General features: G+C 36.6%; 1 long non-coding RNA gene across 1 annotated transcript in view; it reads left to right on the top strand.

Moving 5' to 3' along the window:
- The window catches only part of LOC113938247, a 50,070-nt gene that overhangs the window by 18,428 nt on the left and 10,704 nt on the right, over positions 1 to 20,938 (top strand). Inside the window, exon 2 of the long non-coding RNA XR_003524864.1 lies at positions 18,228 to 18,380. This is a non-coding gene — a long non-coding RNA (uncharacterized LOC113938247). The remainder of the gene's footprint in view (positions 1 to 18,227; positions 18,381 to 20,938) is intronic.

Below are 20,938 nucleotides of genomic sequence, written 5' to 3' on the forward strand. Positions count from 1 at the left end.
GTGGCACAATTGGTTCAGCATCAGACTCGTGGTTTCAGCTCAGGTCATGATCTCATGGTTGTGAGCTCAGCACGGATTCTGCTGGAGATTCTCTTTCCCTCTCCATCTGCCCCTCCCACTCGTGCTCACTCTCTCTCTCTTTCAAATAAATAAATAAATCTTTAAAAAAAAAAAACACCTTATTTTTCAATTTGATACCAGTCTTCTATGATGAATTTATTGCAACATGAGTCTTCTTGGTCAGTCTTCTGTCTCCTCTCCAGTTTTTCTCACTAACCTCTACCTTACCAGGTAAGGTAAGTAAGTACCAAGTAAGGTAACTACCAACTCCCAGTGCATCCTGAAGGTATGTGGAATGACACTCACTTCCTCAAATATTGTATACTCTTTTACAACTTTATGTCTCTGTGCCTTGAGTGTCTTGTCTTTTTTTTTCTTCTTCTTTTGATAACCAGGCAAACATTTACTATTCATCCTTTAAACTCAAATATCTCCACCCCTATGAAGTCTTGCCTCACGTTAAAACTTATCCCTAACTCCCTGCCAGGGGTAATTGACCATTCTTTTTACTTAAGTGTCTGTTTCCTTCTACTAGGAAGTAAGCACCCTGGGGGCAACTCCCTGGATCCTTTTAAAGGCCTAGGATGTCAGTGTTTCATTCAGTTTTTTAAGAGTTATCAGTTCCTTCCAATAAATTCCACTTTTGTGCTCAAAGTTAGCCAAAGGAAATTTCTATTATGTATAATCACAGAACCCTAATGGTGGCAGAAATACACTGAAACTGAACCAATTGTCTGAGTGGAAGAGACTCAGGAAGCTTAGAGCACAGAGAAAGGAACCCTTCAGAGGAGGGTGGGCCTCCTCTGGTAACTCCCTGAGGCCGGGCACTAGAAAGATATTCTCCATTGTGGGTCAAGGATAATTCTTCAGACCTCATCATGACTGGAGAATATTGCCCAAATCATCCTTCACTTTTCTCTCTGATTCCATGCTTACTAGCCAACCTTACAATCACAAATTCAATTCTCAGGGTATTATGAGATCAGGAAGGAAGTAACTTTGGTAACTGGAAGGGAATATTCCCCAATGTAAGTGAATAACATCTGTAAGTGAATAACATTATGTGACCATCTTGACAGTTTGGACAGCCCAAATCAGTTGTCTCGGTCTGATGAATTACAGAGCCCAGCAAAACTGAGTTTCTCAACCTGTAAGACCAAGACTAGCCTGAGGTGACCTCACCTAGGTGGTGCCACCCTTTGAGGCTTAACTGGGACTCCACTGTTTCTCCAGATTATATTCCTCCTTCCTACCATACCTCATTTCATGACAATAATCAATAGTACAGGAATGGTGGGTAAATCTCCAAGGTCCACATTCTTTGCTCTATGTAGGTTTACACAGTAAGTAAAATCTAATTAATTCTAGTCATCAGCTATAAGCAGAAAGGTTAAGTGAGCAAGGTTTAGTTACCCCTTTGAATGATAAAAGGATTTGTTAAGAAATTGATGCTGGAAAGCAAGAGTTCTCTGTTTTTTTCTGTGACACATAAGAATGCTGTTGGCATGAGCAACACAGCCCCACGTGCTGTTCCTGGCTGCAGTTCCACGTGGAGTTCCTGGCTGCCCCTCCCACTCGTGCTCACTCTCTGTAGCCCCACCCTTGCTTTTCTCTCAAGAAAGCATTTTGAGATGCAAATGTATGACCATGATATTACCATGATAACCTTACATCATCTCTGGCTTATTATTAAAAGTTAGTCATTTGCAATCTTTCATACTTCTTCTATGATCGGTATTAGGCTGCTTGCAACACATCAGTGTGTCCTGTTGAGGCCTGCTGATGTAAATATTAAAGGGAGAAAGTTTAAGCTAATTATTAACTAAGTTGTTTATAAAAATGTTTTAGTGTTTGTAGAAGTAACATGCCAATTTCACTCTTTCTTGTCAGTTCCAGCAGGAGGGACAGAACCACAATTTGGTAGTAGGGAGACCTTCAACCGAAGTAACCATGTACACTGGAAACCAAGAAATCACCTCTATTATCTAGAAGTTATTGGCCTCGTGCTCATCTCGCAAATTCAGGCAGGCCTTCCCCATTAGATTAATTAAACATGATTTTACTGAATATGAATAGTGTTGAGAAAGCTTAAGTCACTTGACACAGATGCTCTTTTCATTCTGAGATTCTTGATTTAGATCCTTCACATCCACAGTGCCTTAATCCCTGGCTGCAGGTTCTTCAGGCCACTTGGGGGTTTATCTAGTACTTGACCTGCAATTTTTACCTCTGGAATGATAGCTCTATCTGTAGAACTTGCAAAGGCAAGTGATACTTAACGAAAGGTCATAATGAAATATTCTTCTTTTTTTTTTTTTTTAAAGATTTTATTTATTTATTTGACAGAGAGAGACACAGCGAGAGAGAGAACACAAGCAGGGGGAGTGGGAGAGGGAGAAGCAGCCTTCCCATGGAGCAGGGAGCCCAATGCGGGGCTCGTTCCCAGGACCTTGGGATCATGACCTGAGCCGAAGGCGACGCTTAACGACTGAGCCACCCAGGCGCCCCATGAAATATTTTTCATGTCAAGGTCACACAACCCATTGAATGAGGCCCTATGTTTTAGAGTCGTAAGCTGTGCTGTTTATGCCTTGCACTGCTGGTCTGGGTACTGCAGAGTCTTTTAAAAAACATAGCCATGGGGCACCTGGGTGGCTCAGTTGTTAAGCGTCTCCCTTCGGCTCAGGTCATGATCCCAGGGTCCTGGGATCGAGCCCCACAGCGGGCTCCCTGCTGCGCGGGAAGCCTGCTTCTCCCTCTCCCACTCCCCCTGCTTGTGTTCCCTCTCTCCCTATCTCTCTCTGTCTGCCAAATAAATAAATAAATAAATAAAATCTTAAAACAACAACAACAACAACAAAAAAAACCGCAGCGTGAGCCTGTCCTGCATGCGTGGAATTGCCTAGGAACAGAGCAGATGAATTAAAGATGGCACAGCTCCCTTTGCTTAACACTTCCTATTTTTCAGGGGTTTGTTTTGCAACTTTAATATTATTAATCTACACAACCTTTTACTTTTCATTCAGAATTTATATCAGAATCAAGCTAATAAATTAAAGATGAGTCAGTTCATTGTTGGGTGGTTTAACATAGACCTAGTATGTTAATCCTGATGTGCTTGTTACTAGGGTTTTAAAATTTTTATTATTATTATTTTTCTGCCTCGTAGCTGTGTTTAGGCAGCAGCAATAAATCAGAACAAAGGAATGAAGGTATTGGGGCTTTAGGGAAAACATGTATTAGAAAAAATTGGTTTGGCACTAAGGGCTGTATTGCATTAAGATGGATTTTAGAGATACAGAGGTAAGAGAATGTAGACAAATAAATTGTATAAATAATCTGAGAAATAGCAAGTCTGTACAGACCCCAAGTAACCCTGTGAGCTACTATCAACAGGACTGCCTAATTCCTGTTCAAACAGACCAAACAGGTACACTCTACTTAAATAAATAGCCAGGAGAAATGGGCACACGGCTAATGCTAAGGAAAGTGGGAGGAACAGATAAAGCTCTTTAGAATTGCCCAAAGGATTGGAATAATAGAAGTCAGGGAAGGAGTCTGACATAGCATCTTCTTCTGTGAATAGGGTTTTATTGCCACTCGAGGCACTGATATTTGCAAACACGTGCTAAGACAACCAGAAACTGGGAGCCTCACAGTGAAACTCAGGCCTGAGAACGCAGTTCTCTGCAGTAGGGCATTCAAATCGGCAGCCTGAATGCAGAGGGGACAGGAAGGAGCATTTAGATAAGGCCGAGCAGGGGAATAAAAGAAACTACGATGTGGAAGGTGGGGTTGGTAGGAAGTAGATAGGACGAGTCCAGGCCCCCCCACCCCCCGCCCGGAGGAAGTGCAAGGAAGCCAGGAAGTGCAGAAAGAATAGGAGGAACAAAAGGGACTTTTCCTAGTAGCCTGAATGGTACCTGAACTAAGAGACCCAAATGTTCTGGAACAGATTTTATTCTCAACTAAAGCATAAAAGCTCTGTAGATATGGAGACACAGCTTGTTTAAAGCAAATTCATTTGCTTTTGTGGCTCACATATATCTGTTTTGTCTCTAGTTCTTTAACCTAAGTTGGTCCAGGCATACATCACTGTGCAGGGAGCAGATCTGGTCCCCATTTTAAACTTTGATATTTGCCCAGATCCCTTTTCTATTTGTTCACTGGACCAGCTATTCTCTGTCCCAGCATCCCATCTCCTGGATCTGCTGCAGGGCTCCACACTGAGCCCCTCCACTGCACCTTACTGACCTTCCTTTATCTTATCCTTTTTTATCCGGCCTCCCTCCACCTCCCCAGTAAGGTATATGTGACAGGATGTGACTGCCAAACTACTGTCAATTATCTCCAAAGTAATAGCAATCATAATAATAACAACCATGCTATCCTATATGGCCTGGCTGAGTTTTGTACACACTCATACAAAACGGGTATGTTTTCGGGTATATTTCTCTGACTTCATGGATTTGCAGTAGCTGAGAGTCCCAACGCAGGTAGAGGTATGACCACTTTCTCCATTCCCTTCCTTCCCTTCTTTTTCAAACAAGAATAATACATGGACCCTGATATCAAGGGACTTACAAACTACTCTAAATGATTAAATATAAATGTTGAAAGTTCAACAACAGGAAAGAAGTAATTGTTGGGGGGAAAACCAGTAAGGGGCAAAGTCACAAATCAGCACATGGTTACTTGGCAAATGAAAGGGTACTAATTGGTACAAAAATTCAAAAGCAGGAGAGAAAGATAACTTTGAGCTGTCAAGGTCTGGGGGACCTGCTGGGCGTATCTGTCAGGGAAAGTTGAAGGTTTAGACTTGAGCTCTTGTGGAATCTCCACGGCTCTAGTGGAGGCAGGGATAAACATTTCAGAGTTTGGGTACCAATGAGCAGCTGGCAAGAAAGGACATGGACAGATAAATCTCACCCTTCACACTGAACTTTGACTGCAATCTTTTATATATATTCCTGTGAAGACATAGGTATCTCTATGATCTTGGTGCACCTAAAACTTGACAATATGTTTCTTGGGAAAGCCTGTGAAATGTGAATTGACGTGAAAATTCCATCTGCCGGTCAGCATACACAGCCTAAGAAATTTTTGCTCTTCCACCAGCCTAAAGCTAAAACCAGGCTATTTTCACTCTTTGGTTAGCTGAATTCATCTTAATACTGCACTGTCAGTATTTTATTTATTTGTCTGGATGCCACATTTCCACTCCCAAATCTCTCTTGCATAAATGATTTACTATTTGTTCCTAAAGCTGAAGATTTTATGCCTTGTCTCTTTTTTCTGATAAGAGGATATTGCAGCAGCTTTCCTTTTATGTTGCTGATGGTTTTTATTTTGTTAATTCAAAGTTCAGCAGAGTAACTAGTTTAGTACGGCACAAAAAACCAAGAGGTTCAGCCCACAAAATGACAAGACAGGAAATCTTCACTGGCCCATTATCACATAGAACCCTGTTGAATTTGCTTTCCTAAAAAGTAAGTTAGTAAAGTGTGGTTCTTAAAATAGGTTTTACATTTTCTTAACTCTCTAAACTAAGCATATTTAACTACAGGACACTTAAGGTCCTTAAGATAAAATTATGAAAAAGCAGTTTTACAATGGAAACCCATAAACCTTGAACATAAAAAAAAAAAATGGAAGAAAAAGGGAACAATTCTTTCTGAGTGTACTCTTATTAGGTCTTCACATAGAAATGTAGAGTGCTCTACATTTAAGATAGGGATTACATGGTTTACATTTTTTCCCCCCAATTTCTTTGAAGGCAGCACTTGGGATGTTAATTTATAATAAGAAAATTATATATGCCATAGTTCTTTATGGTGGTGGTCACTACACTAAGCTAAAAGATTTAAAATAAAAACATCAAAAAATAAAATTAATCACAAAATTAATTCATCAGGTCAGTACTGAACTGTCTAAACTCTAATTTTACAAAATGCAAATCAATAGAAAGTATTCTGCAAGCTGCAAGCAGAGACCTGACTCACAGAAGCTACCGAGACTCCCAATTTTCCTCCCTTGGGATTTGAGGGCTAAATTGGTTATAGAACCCCACATGGCTCTCAGAACGCTTCAGTTTCTTGAATTGCTTTAGTCTTTCTAGCCTGTAGACCCTGGAAAGCAACAAACACACTATGTTCAGGACAACTGATGAGAAATAAAAAAGAATCAACCGAGGGGTTGGGTACCCATGGAGTCCGTACATTAAATGCAAGGACAGGGTGCCTGGGTGGCTCAGTCAGTTAAGCGGCTGCCTTCAGCTCAGGTCATGATCCCAGGGTCCTAGGATGGAATCCCGCATCGGGCTCCTTGCTCAGCGGAGAGCCTGCTTCTCCCTCTGCCTGCCACTCCCCCTGCTTATGCTCTCTCTCTCTCTCACTCTCTCTATGTCAAATAAATAAATAAAATCTTTTAAATAAATAATAAATAAATAAATAAATAAATGCAAGGACAGGAAGTAGCAAACACCTGCTGGAATGTTTTTGTGATGCTATGTAAACAAATTTCTCCAGTTTTAATTGGTTACATTTCTCTTCAGGAACTTTGGTTATATTTAGGTTTGGTGCTTTTTCACTCTCAGAAAATTATAGAATAATTCACAATCTAAAATAAAATGCCCACAATTCATTATATCAAAAATGATATGCAATGTATTAAGAAAAAAAGGCATGTATTTGAAATTCTAATGAATAAATATAGTCTTTTCATTTACTAACATGTGAATAGTTAAATTTAAAGCTAAATAAAGTGCACACTTGAGTACATCTCTCTAAAAAACTTGCAGATCAAGTCAACGAAAACAAATGAGGATATAGAGAATTGATTAACACAGTTACAAATTAAACCTTATAGATATATAGGACTTTATACCAAATAAACAGAAAATAAATATATTTTTTCCAAATGCCTATGGAACTATTAAAAAAAGTGGTCACATTTTAGGCCACAAAAACAGTTCCCATAACATTTCTGAAGTTGAAACCACAGACGTTACATTCTCTGACCATACTGCAATACACACACCAAACACACCATAGCCCTGAGTCCAACCATTTGGAAATTTTAAAATAGGCTTCTCAGTGAACCCTTGGATTAACAAGAAAGAAACATGATGAAATAATAGAACCTTTGGAAATGAATGACGACAGCTTCACATATCAAAAGCTATGAAAGTCAGAGATGTGATATGAGAGGCTGCTGTTGAGAACTTTGACGAAAGAGCAAGATAACCATTAGTCAAGAAGTGCCGTGGCCTCTAGAAACTAGGAACAACCTTTAAAGCACAGCCAAAAAACAAATGGGGACCTTAGTCCTACAAACACAAGGAACGGAATTCTGCAACAATATGAGTGAGCACAAAACACATTCTCTCCCCTAGAGCCTCCAGAAAGGAATGCAGCCCTACATATTTAACTCAGTGAGACCAGTGTCAAGACTTCTACCTACAGAACGGCAAAATAGTAAATTTGTGCTGTGTTAAACCAATGCGTTTGTGGTGATTTATTATGGTAACAATAGGAAACGAATACAGATTCAGTACCTGGAATTGAGGGACTGTTGTGACACCACCCAACTGTGTGGAAGAGGCTTTGGATTCGGGCAGTAGACAGAAGCTGGAAGAATGTTGGGAAGCAAGACAGAAAAAAGTCTAGATTGCATTGAATCAAATTTTAGTAGAAATATGTGCTTTGAGAAATTGTACCCCACAGTTATATGGAAAGCAGAATTTATAAATGATGAAATTGGACATTTAGCTGAGATTTCCAAGCAAATGTTGAAGGTGCAAATTGGTTTCCTCTTGTTGGTTACAGTAAAACGGGAGAGGAAGGAGATAGATTGAGTAAGCGACTGTTAAGCAAATAGTATCCAGGAGTTGATGATTTGGGAAATTCTCCGCCTATCCAGATTAGAAAAGACACTAAAATTAAGAGATTCGCTGTCAGGGAGGTGTACTCTAGAGAAAAAACTGAGGGTATGGCTGGACAAACTTTTGCTGATACCTCAGAAAAATCAAAGGTCAGAGTATTCAGTCACACAAAAGTTTCTTTGAAGAGATTAGGATGTAACTCACAGATCCCCTCAAGCAAACCAAAGAGCTTCTAGGAAGCCTTAGACTGTCCCTCAGACATCACAGCAAAATCCAAAAATAGAGATGGAATTACCTAGAAAAGATCTGTGGATGAGCCTATTATCTAATAGAGTAATCCCTGTGGCATACATGGGAGACCCACAAAGTTCTTGAGAATTTTATATCAGCAGAAACACTGTCAGCTTGGACCAAAAGAGACAGAGAGAGCATGAAAAGAAAGGAGGATGTGAGATTCTCACTATTCTACAAGCAGGAAACAGGCTGATAAAATCACACAGCTGCAAACACGTATTTCTTTCATGAAAAAGAAAGAATGACTCATCCCATGCACCAGAGAGGATTATTCCAGACCTTGAAACTTAATGGAGTTTCCCCAGCTGGATTTTGAAATTGCTTGGAACCAGTAACTTATTCTTTTTTAACCTCCTTCCATTTTCTCCCTTTTTGAACTGGAATATGTTAAGTGTTATCCTAAGCTTGTCCTACCAGTGTATTTTAAGAACAGATAACTTGTTTTCTAGTTTCACAGGTCCACAGATGGAGGGAAATTGTGCCCTAGGATGGATTATACCCTGAGTCTCACTCATACCTGATTTAGATTATGAGAAATAGAAAACTAATACAAGATGTAAGGAAAATGTAATAAAATACACAATTAAAAATTATCTTTTTACTTAGCAGGCATTCAACAGACTTTCTTATACGCTCACTTATTCAAAGCATTGTACTTAAATATAAAGTTATTTATTTATAGGTAGTAGTTACTACTACGATTTTTAAAGATCAGTATAAATGCAAATCCAAAAATTACCATCTTTATGGAGTTTCATTTTCTTTTCAGAATAAAAATGAGGATCTCAATAATCTTTTCCCATAAAAAGATTATGCTGCAATCTCACATTTTACTGAAGTTATTCTTATCACCAATTAGCACCAAGCAATGTATATATAAATTTTAGTATAGTATAGTCTCATAAGACCTTAGGGAGGTAAAATGAATTTAACAATATTATCCCATTTTATAGATGGGAAAGTGGATACTACTTGGTGGAGAAAAAAGCTTGCTTAAGGAAACATGCAAATTAGTGACTCACTGTCAGGAGTAGAACATGTTATTGAGTTTGAGCTTTTGCCTAGTATACCAATTACTGCCATATTTTTCTCTTGTGATCTTGATTAAAATTGTGACTAGTCCTCAATCTCAGGGAATGTGTGCTAATATCCTTTCCTCTAATTAGGCATTAAAACAATACAATTTTAGAGTTGAATGGTGAAAAACTAAAAGCTTTCCCTTTAACATTAAGAACAAGGGAAAGATGCTCCCTCTTACCACTTCTATTCAGCATAGTACTGGAAATGCTAGTCAGAGCAATCAGGAAGAAAAAGAAATATGAGGATCCAAATAGGAAAGGAAGAAGTAACATTATCTCCATTTTCAGATGACACAATCTTTAGAAAACCTAAAGATTACACACAAAAACCTGCTGGAACTAATAACTGAATTCAGCAAAGTTTCAGGATACAAAATCTACATACAAAAATTGGTTGCATTTCAACACATGAACAATGAATAGTCTGAAAAGGAAATTAAGAAAACAATCTCATTTATAATAGCATCAAAATGAATAAAATACTTAGGGGTAAACTTCACCAGAAGAGGTGAAAGACTTGTACACTGAAAACTGCAAAATATTGCTGAAAGAAATTGAAGAAAAAATAAATGGAAAGACATTCCCTGTTTGTGGACTGGAAGACTTAATATTACTAAAATGTCCAAATTACATAAAGCAATCTACAGAGTCAATGTAATCTCTGTCAAAGTCCCAACAATATTTTTTGCAGAAGTAGAAAAATACATGCTAAAATTCATATGTAATCTCAGGGGACCCCAAATAGTCAAAACAATCTTAAGAAAAAAAAAACAAAGCTGGAGGCCTCAAACGTTCTGATTTTAAAACATATTGCAAAGCTGCAGTAATCAAAACAGTATGGTACTGGCATAAAAACAGAGGTAAGCCAGTGGAACAGAATAGAAAACCCAGAAATAAGCCCTCATGTATATGGTCAAATAATCTTTGATGATGGTGCCATGGCTACACAATGGGGAAAGGATACTCTCTTCAAATTGTGCTGGGAAAACTGGACAGCCACAGGCAAAATAATGAAGCTGGATGCTTACCTTACATCATATATAAAAATTAACTCAAAATGGATTAAAGACCTCAACATAAGACCTGAAACTATAAAACCCCTAAAAGAAAATACAGGAGGAAAGCTTCATGACATTTGATTTGGCAATGATTTCATGGACATAAATGAAAAGCACAGGAAAAAAAGCAAAAATAGACAAATAGAACTACATGAAACTTAAAAACTTCTGTGCAGCAAAAGAAACAATCAACAGAGTGAAAAGACAACCTACAGAATGGGAGAAAATATTTGCAAACCACATATCTGATAAGGGGTTAATATCCAGATGATATAGAGGACTTCTACAACTCAACAACAACAAACCAACACAATTTAGAAATCGACAGAGGACTTCAGTAGACATTTCTCTGAAGAATATACACAAATGGCCGACATGCATATAAAAAGATAATTTCACTAATTATCAGGGAAATGCAAATAAAAACCACAGTGAGATATTACCTCACACCCATTACAATGGCCACTATCAAAAAACCTGAAAATAACTGTTGGGGAAGATGTGGAGAAATTAGAACACTTGGGCACTGTTGGTGGGAATGTAAAATGATGCAGTTGTTATAGAAAACAGTATGGAATTTCCCTCCAAAAATTAAAAATAGAATTACCATATGACCCAGCAATTCCACTTCAGTGTATATACAACAGAATTGAAAATAGGGACTCGAAGTGATTATTTGCAGACCCATGTTCACTGCTGCATTATTCACAGTAGCCAAGAGGTACAAGTAACCTAAATGTCCATTGACAGATGGATGGGTAAAGAAAATATGGTATATACACACAATGGAATATTATTTAGCCTTTTAAAAAAAGGAAATCCTGCCATATGCTACAACATGGATGAACTTTAAGGATGTTATGCTAAGTGAAATAAGCCAGTCACTAAAAGACAAATTCTGCATGATTCCACTTACATGAGGTATCTAAAATAGTCAAACTCTTAAGAAACAGCAGAATGGTGGTTGCCAGGGGCTTGGGGAAGTGGGCAAAGAGGAGTTGTTGTTCAATGCGCTTAGAGTTTCCATTTTTCAAAATGAATAAGTTTTAGAGATCTGTTACATAACAATGTGTATATACTTAACACTACTATACACTTAAAGACAGTAAGTTTTATGTATTTGTTTTTTATCACAATAAACTGTATCCACATATGGCATAATCACAAATCAATCCCTAATTTGAAAATTCCAGAGAGTTCCAATGTTAATTGAAATGGAATATTAAATTAAATTGTTAGAGAACTACTTCAGTATTATTGCATTCCTAATGACAAATTCAATATTATTGAAGTACTAATAAATATGTTAAAAGATTGTTAAAGAAAGTAGTTCCTTCTGAAGAATGATCATCCAAAGAATAATGGTTCATTTTATGATATACAGAGAATGCTGTTTCAAGCTCATTAAATCCAATGCATTTTTATAGCAATTAACAACATGTGGTTAATTATTATGCAGGATTTGCTATATAATATTAATTGTGATTAACTCATTTTTTATAAGAGGAAATATGTTTGTTTGGGAAGCACAGTACTTTTTATGTTTTATTATAAGTTATACTTTAATAAACTTTGAAATTGTATATGAAAAACAAAGAGTTTTCTAAATAAGTTTTTAAAGTTGGGTCAAAAATATCTTTTAGGGAATAATCTTTGTAGATTTGACATCTACATAAATAAAGTCTGTTCTACATTTAAAACATATATTTGAAGCATCGTCTTTATATAAATCACTATACTTGGCATTGTGAGAAATATAAAAATGAATCGATTCAATCCCTGGACTCAAGATCCCTGTGTTACCAAGGTAATTTAAAGAATTTCTGATTCCTTAAACTGTGTTCCAATGAATTATTTAACTTTGCAACTCTCCTTGATTACTTTCTCAAGAAGCAGTTTAAAGGCTTTCTTCTCATATCAAGGTGGTTCTCAAACATGGGTCAAAGTCGAATTACCTGAGGATCTTTTGGAATATACACATGTGAGGACCACATCCCCAGATTTCTGACTCATAATCTGCAGTGGGACTTGGGCATTTGTGTTTTAAAAAAATGACCACGTGGCTAGGGCTAGGGGTGGGGACTAAGGAATGACTGCAAAAGGGCAGAAGCTTTCTTTTTTAGGGTAATGGAAATATTCTAAAATTAGATTGTGATGATGATTGCACAGCTCTATAAATTTGCTAGAAATTACAGAATTCTGCAATTCAAATAGTGAGTTTTATGGTATGTAAATTATACCTTAATAAAGTAGATAAGAAGGGAAAAAAACCTGTGGGATATAGTCAAAATGTTACTCAGAGGAGTTTTATAGTCTTTTTAGATGCATCTTTTGATAAGAAAAAGACTGAAAACAAATGAACAGAGCATTCAACATAAGAAACTGGAAAAGAACAAAAACAACAAAAATAGAATAAAGATCAAAACAGAAATTTGATGGAAATAAAAGCTTTAACTCCCAAATTGTTTCTTTAAAAAGAACAACTTAATGAACAAATCTCTAGCAACTCTAATAAAGAAAAAAAGAAAAAACACAATAGTAACACAAATAATAAAATAGAAGTATAACCACAGATACAGGAAATATTAAAAATATTAGAATAGTGTATGCAACTTCATAACAATATACTGAGAAACTAGATGAAATGGAAGAATTTCTAGGAAAATATAAACTTGCCAAATTATATACAAGAAAAGGTAAAAAATAGGTCAATATCCTTAAAATATTTTTAAGTTAGTCAAAGATATTCCTCCCCCAGAAGTTCCAGGCCCAGATGACATTGTGAGTAAATTTTCTCAAAGGTTCAAGGTACAGGTAATTTCTATATCATTTAAGCTGTTTTGGAGTATAGAAAGAGATGAAAATCTGTCAAATTCCTTCTATATGTTTAATATAATGTTTATACCAATATCAGACAAAAATTATACAAAAGAAATGAAACATTCTGGTCTAATCTCATTCATGACTACAGGTACTTAGAACCTAAACTAAATGTACCAGTATAGGAAAACACAACATATCATGAATTTAGAAATGGAAGAATGGTTCAACATCAGAAAATACAATACTTTAATTCATAACATTAATATAGTGAAGGTCATTTACTCATTTTGATAGAAGAGGCAATACTACCACTTCACAAAAATTTTAGTAACCTAGGAATAGAAATACTTAATTTGATAAAGAGTATCAAGAAGTCAATAGCAAACTTTATATGAAATCTTAAAGCACTAGAGATATAATGTCACTGGAATTAGAAACAAGACAAAAATTCTTGTCATCATTAATATTGTTCAACAATGTTTTGGAAACCCTCACCATTGTAGTAAGGCACATAAACTAGTTTCATTCTCTTTCTCTGTAGGTAGATAGATGCATACACACACACACACATACACACACAGGTAATAAGGAGAGAAATACTAGAAAAGATGAAACAAAATGCCATGTTTATGTATCTAAAAAGATACAAAATAATTGATTTAGAAAAAATTATTAAACAGATTTTAGCAAGGAAACAGGTATAAGATCAAAATACAAATTACTAATAGCTTTCATAGATACCAATAGTAACTAATTAGAATCAAAAAGGACCCCATTTGTTTTACCAACAAAACTACCAAGTGCAGCAGAATAAACTTATCCAAAAATACACAAGAGATGAAGAAAACTATAAAACTTTCTAGAAAGTATTCTAGAAGACCCAGGAAAAAAGAAAAACATGCTATGATTCAAGACGGGAAGAGGAGATGTTGTAAAGATCACCTCAAATTTAAAAGCTCTAAAAGGATTCTTTTTTTTAAAAAAAGATTTTATTTATTTGACAGAGAGAGACACAGCAAGAGAGGGAACACAAGCAGGGAGAGTGGGAGAGGGAGAAGCAGGCCTCCTACTGAGCAGGAAGCCCTATGCAGGGCTCGATGCGGGGCTCAATCCCAGGACTCTGAGATCATGACCTGAGCTGAAGGCAAATGCTTAAGGACTGAGCCACCCAGGCGCCCCAACTAAAAGGATTCTTTAATGGAAATTGGCAAGGTAATTCCAAGTTTATTTGGTTGAATAGATTATCAATGATTACAAAGCAAATTATAAGAATAAAAATGAGAAGGAACTGAATATTTTAACAAAGCTTACAATAAAGCTATAGTGATTAAAATAGTGTAATATTGTCACAGAAATAGATCAATTCAATAAAATAATGTTCAGAAACAGATACATATGACTTTTAAATTTAGTGTGTGAAAAATACGTCATTTCAAACCATTGTGGAAAGAATGGACTAATCAATAGTTTGAGGTAGACTGGATACCCATTTAGGAGAAAAAATTAGAGTTCTCTTCATACCACACATTTTTAAAAAACTAAATTCCAAAGGAATTAAATAGTGAAATGAAAAAAGGCAAAACTGTAAAAGTTCTAGAATAAAATATTTAATAATATTGGGAAAGATCTTCCTAAGTAAGGTACAAACCTCAGAAGCCACCCCCCCCAAAAAAGCAATGATTGCATAAAAATATAAACCTTCTGTAAAAGAAGTAACAGAGAAAATATTCCTATTCCTAGTACAAGAACACCGCCTATAAATAAATAAAAGGCAATAACCAATTAGAAAAGGGCAAAAAATATGAACAAGTAGTCCACAAAAACCCAAAATGCTAATAAAACCTAATAAACATATGAAAAGATGTTCAGCTTTGCTGGCAATTAGCAAAATGCAAATTAAAAATGAGATTCTATTTTTGTCCATAAAATTACAAAAAGTTAAACATATGGATGAAGTTCAGGTTTGCCTAGGATAAGAGGAAAGAAAACTCATACTTTGTGAAGTGTCGCAGTGAATCATGACAGCCTATTTGGAGTGACAAATAATTGTCAAATAATAAATGTCATCACAATGTGCCATAACTATCAAAATAAAAAAATATATATATATTAAAGATTTATTTATTTATTTGAAAGAGAGCGAGGGAGCTGGAGGGATGGAGCAGAGAGAGACCTAAACAGAGTCCCTGCTGAGCAGGAGCCCAATGCAGGGCTTGATCTCATGATCCTGAGATCACAACCTGAGCCGAAACCAAGAGTCTCACTTAACCGACTGCACCACCCAGGCACCCCTCAAAATTAAAAACACTTTTAACTCGCAGTTTTAGGTTTGCATTCTATAGAAATACTTGCATAAGTGTGTAAGGTTATATGTATAAGGAATACTATTTGTAATAGCTCAAACTATGAGATCTCAATGTCAACAACAGGAGAATGGTTAAATGGATGCTGAAATAGTTATAAAATGGGAACCCCTCCACCATTTAAAAATCAGAAGTCTGTATTATTATGAATTATTAAGTGAAAAAATTACATAATAATATGTAAAGTAGGACTTCATTTTGTGAAAACAAAAAATGTGTATACCTGAGTAGTCTCAAAAAAAGTCTGGAAAGTTACCAAAGATTTGACTGTGTTTGCTTCTTCAAGATGGGTGTGGAAAGAGGTGGAGTGATATTCTAAGTGGTTGGAGATTTTTACTTTCTACATTATAAATTATTTATATATGTGTATGTGATCTATAATTTTGTATTCAATGAGTTACTTTGCAATAAAAAATAATAAAAATAAAATGAACATATACCAAAGAATATGAGAAAAGGGTCAATTGTACAAAAATCTTTTTCACAGAAATTACAATTGACAGCTAGGTAAATGGAAATAAACTGGAACCCCTCTAAATCCTAAACAAGAAGGAATTTGAACCCCAACTCCATTTTTTATGCATATGTATGAATTGCAAACCTACTGCAAAATTTAGGGACTTAACTGACACCAGACCCACACCTATATATTTTCTAGAACAGCCACAAAATATAGCGGTGCATTCAAAGATTCATGCATTCTGTTTTGGATCTGGGCCCACCTACACAAATGAATAACACCACAGACATTGATGTGTCACCTCTGGAGTTCATCTAGATTATCACCTACGTTTTCATTCCAGGAAAGCTATTCTTCACTCTGAGCTTAGTTGGAGGAGAAAAAGGAGAAGAACAAGGGGAAGAAGAAGGAAAAGAAGTAGGAGGAAGAGGAGTAGGAAGAAAAGAGCTTTGACCTGTAATACAAATATGGTTGTAAAACTGAATAATCACTCCAAAGCACACAGGTATAGGTCTAGAGATCTAGCCTAAAACTGCAAGTATATTTGATCCCAAATTGGACTCCAGATCAACATTAAATAAGGTGGCTTTTGCTTTCATTTTGATGCTGGTAGGCTGGGTCCAAGGACTGCGGGGTCCTGCAGGACCATTCAAGAGGGTCCTTGGCTTCATGAAGGATGAAAATCAAATGCGAGCCAGCAGGAGATGAAAGCAGAGTTTAGTGAAAATATAGAGAGAGCAGATAACAGACAGAGTGAGTATCCAGGAGACTCAAAAAGGAAAGGAGGGAGTTTCTCCTACATTCGGGGTCTAGGGTTTTTACTGGAGACTGTGGTCTGGTGGACATGTCGTCTCAGGCACCCAGGAACCAGTTAGGACAAAGATGAGAGCCCAGGTGTCATTCCTTGGAGCCAGGGTCTTGGCATTGATATGTCTAGCTTCTGGCGGTGTGGAATTAGCATATGATGGCTTCCTTCATCATTCTCACTTGGTCATTCTTCAGATTTTATTTATCCTAGAGAACCATTAACTCCTTGTCTCTTATAAGGCTATTTACAATGCATGTGTAAGGTGGGGTGGGGGTGCAGATCCTAGCAAGAATAGAAGCAGGAAAAAGAAGCAAAAAGCAGAGTTTTTATGGAATCATTCAGTTTCCCTGTCTCAATTTCAGTAGTTTCTTTAAAAGAGGATATACCTTTTCTACAACTAGATAGATCCAAACAAAGGCCAGAGAGCCATAAAATTTAGTATAATGACAAGATTAATGTACTCGTCTCAAATAATCAGAGATTTGGCATTGTTTTCAGTTCATTGAGCTTCTCTTAAAACTGAGCAACTTGGCTAGAGAAGATTTATTAATTTGGAGTTTGTAATCTAAGGGCAATTGAAGAAACTTATAGCATGAGTAATGTTCATCAAAATTTTTGAATTCCTTTTGTAATTGTGACTTTGTTTCTATTGAATAGTCATATAGTGTTTCAAAATCTGATTTCACTGAACCAAAGGCAGTTCCTCAACATGAAATAAATGAGGACTTCAGGTAACATCTGCAAAATCCACACGGTCAGTTTGAGTCTCAATACCAGGACCTCCTTGAACAAATATGTGATAATATTTGATTTTCCTTTCCCACATTTAAGTTCCATTTCCTCACTTTCTGGCCGCATCAGTAAGAAAATACAATCCTGTGAGCTACCATGGAGATTCTCAAATTATATCTTAGAAGCATTTAATTCCCAAAGACCAAGAGCCAAGAAAACTTCAGTTAAAAAAACAAATCAATTAAGTTTCCTTGTTTTAGCTATTCAACTGCTTTAAAATAAACAAATGTGGGGCGCCTGGGTGGCTCAGTTGGTTGAGCGGAGAACTTCTTGATTTTGTGAGATTGAGCTACGCACAGGGCTCTGCACTCAGCTTGGAGTCTACTTGCCCCTCTCCCTCCCTCTCTGACCCTCCCACCCTGTCCCTCCTCCCACATGTATGCTCTCTCTAAATTAAATAAATAAAATCTTTTAAAAAAATTAAAAGAACTAAATATTGCTTCAAGTTCTTTCAAATATCCCAACTTTGGTGATAATGAAAGGCATTGGGACAAAGAAAATTCACATGCTCCATCACATGGGAAAATTTTAACAAGTTAAAAGCACAAATATCCAGAGACTGAAAAGAAAGAATAAACTGATCAACCCTCTTTTCCTTTGTCTTACAGGTGCCCTATATGTGCCAGATAAGCTCATCTTTATCTGGGGAACATGTAGAACTACGATGAAGTAAAGGGAGATGGAAGAAAATTTAATAGTTTAAGAGTATGTCTTATAAAATAATAGGTTTCATATTTGCCAATGGCTGGTGATCTCTGCAGGTAATTACAAAAGAGGATTTCTAAAATATTTGATCTGCAATGGCCCAAAACATATGCATAAGTAGTCAAGCTTTCCAAGATAGCTATATTAAAAGCTAATACTCCTTTTGGGTCAGATTGCTTTTAAAATAGCATCATTATCTTATCTCTGCCTGACAAATCTAATTCTTTAATATCCTTTAAAATAGCTGATAAATGGAAAAAAGTCAGAGCCATAGTAATAATTACAATTCATTTTTTAAAGTTTTTATTTTGAAATAATTATAAACTCCTAGGAAGTAGCAACTGTAGTATAAAGAGTCCCATGTACCCTTCATGGTGTCCTCTTCTTTAGCTGTAGTAGAACACCCAAACCAGGAAACTGACATTGGTACATTCCTGCTGATGTACCAATCACAGGTGTATGTTACTCATTTGCTGCCATTTTTGCAACCTGCATTCATTTGTGTATGTGTGTGTGGGGGGTGTAGTTTTATACAATTTAATGTCATGTATAGATCTGTGTAACCACCATTATATCAAATTCAGCAGAATAATTCCCTGGTGCTAACACTTGGTGTTAGTGCTCCCCCCCTCATCCCCTCTGTGTGTGTCATCTGGTTACCACTAACCTCTTTTGAATCTGTTATTTCAAAAACATAATATAAATAGAATCTTACCACATTTAGCCTTTTGTGATTGAGTTTTTTCACCCAGCCTAATGCCCCTGAGGTCCATTCAGGCTGTTTTCATGTACCAATAGTTTATTCCTTTCTATTGCTGAGTAATATTACATTGCATATCATACAGTTTGTTCAATCATTCACCCACAAAAAGAGCATTTCGGCTGTTTCCAGTATTTTGCTAGTCAGAATAAAGCTGCAATGAACATCCTCATACAGGTTTGACGTGAACCTAAGTTTTCATTTTTCAGAGATACACATCCAAGAGTGTGATTGCTGAATTGTATGTTTAGTTTTGTAAGAAAATGCCAAACTGTTTTCCAGAGTGGCTGTACCATTTTAAATTCCTACCTGCAATATATGATAGATCCAACTTCTCTACATCCTGACCAGTAGTATGATTACTTTGAGTGATCATTTTAGTCATTCTGATAGCTGTGTAGTGATATCAAATGGATGACAATGTTGAACATCTTTTCATGTCATTATTTGCCATCCCTACATCCTCTTCTGTGAAATCCTTTCATGTCTTTTACCCACTTTATAATTGGATTTTTTTTTTTACTGTTGAGTTTTGAGAGTTTAAATACACACACACACACACACACACACACACACACACACACTTATTAGATGTAAGGCTTTTAGCGGATATGTGGTTTGCAAATATTTTCTCCCACAAACTCATTTTTATAAAACAAAAATTGGAATTGGACCATAGGTGGAAGGACATTTGATTTTGTAGAAAAGGATTACACTAAAAACTATATGATTTTGATGTAAAACTTCCCCAAAGAGAGACAGGCACTCTCATATATAACTGGTGGAAGTGTACACTGGTTCAACCTTTCTGAAGGGCAGTTGGACAAAATGGATCTCAAAGTATATGCTATAGATTCTCTTTTTAAAAATATATGCATTGGGGCACCTGGGTGGCTCAGCTGGTTGAGCATCTGACTCTTGATCTCAGCTCAGGTCTTGATCTCAGGGTTGTGAGTTCAAGCCCTGCCTTGCGCTCCACGCTGGGCAAGGAGCCCGCTTTAAAAAAAATGGCAGGGGCACCTGGGTGGTTCAGTCAGTTAAGCATCTACCTTTGGCTCAGGGTCCTGGGATAGAGCCCCACTCAGCAGGAAGTCTGCTTCTCCCTCTCTCTCTGCCCCTCCCCCACTCATGCTCGTGCACTCTCTCTCAAATAAATAAATAAAATCTTAAAGAAAAAAAAATATATATATACACACACACAAACATACATGCATAGAAAAAATTCTGGAAGTATAAACTATTAAAGTATATAATAGTTTTTTCTAGATAATGATTTAAACATTTTCTTTTCTATAATGAGTATTTCTTACAATTTTTTTCAAAAGTTTCTTTAAAAAGCTTTCTTTCAAAAGTTTTTAAAATGTGATAACTAGCTATCACTTATTTTTTTTGTTTTTTTATAAAGATTTTATTTACTTATTTGAGAGAGAGAGAAAGAGCACAAGGGGAGGGCCAGAGGCAAAAGGGGAGAGAATCTCAAGGAGACTCCCTGCCAAGAGTGGAGCCCAACAGGGGGCTTGATCTCAGGACCCTGAGATCATGACCTAAGCAGAAACCAAGAGTTGGTTGCTCAACTGACTGTGCCACCCAGGTACCCCAGGATTTTTGTTTTTTTAAAGATGTATTTGTTTGACAGAGAAAGAGAGAGAGAGCTTGAGCAGGAGGGGCAGAGGGAGAGGGGAAAGGGAGAGAGAGAGTCCCAAGCAGACTCCATGTGAGCTTGGAGCCCGATACGGTGCTTAATCTCACAACCTGGAGATCACTACCTGAGCTGAAACCAAGAATAGGATGTTCAACCGACTGTGCTACCCAGGCACCCTTGTTTTTTTGTTTTTTTAAGTAAACTCTATGCCA

Source organism: Zalophus californianus, chromosome 8, assembly GCF_009762305.2.
Source record: "Zalophus californianus isolate mZalCal1 chromosome 8, mZalCal1.pri.v2, whole genome shotgun sequence".
In the NCBI taxonomy this organism is placed as follows: domain Eukaryota; kingdom Metazoa; phylum Chordata; class Mammalia; order Carnivora; family Otariidae; genus Zalophus; species Zalophus californianus.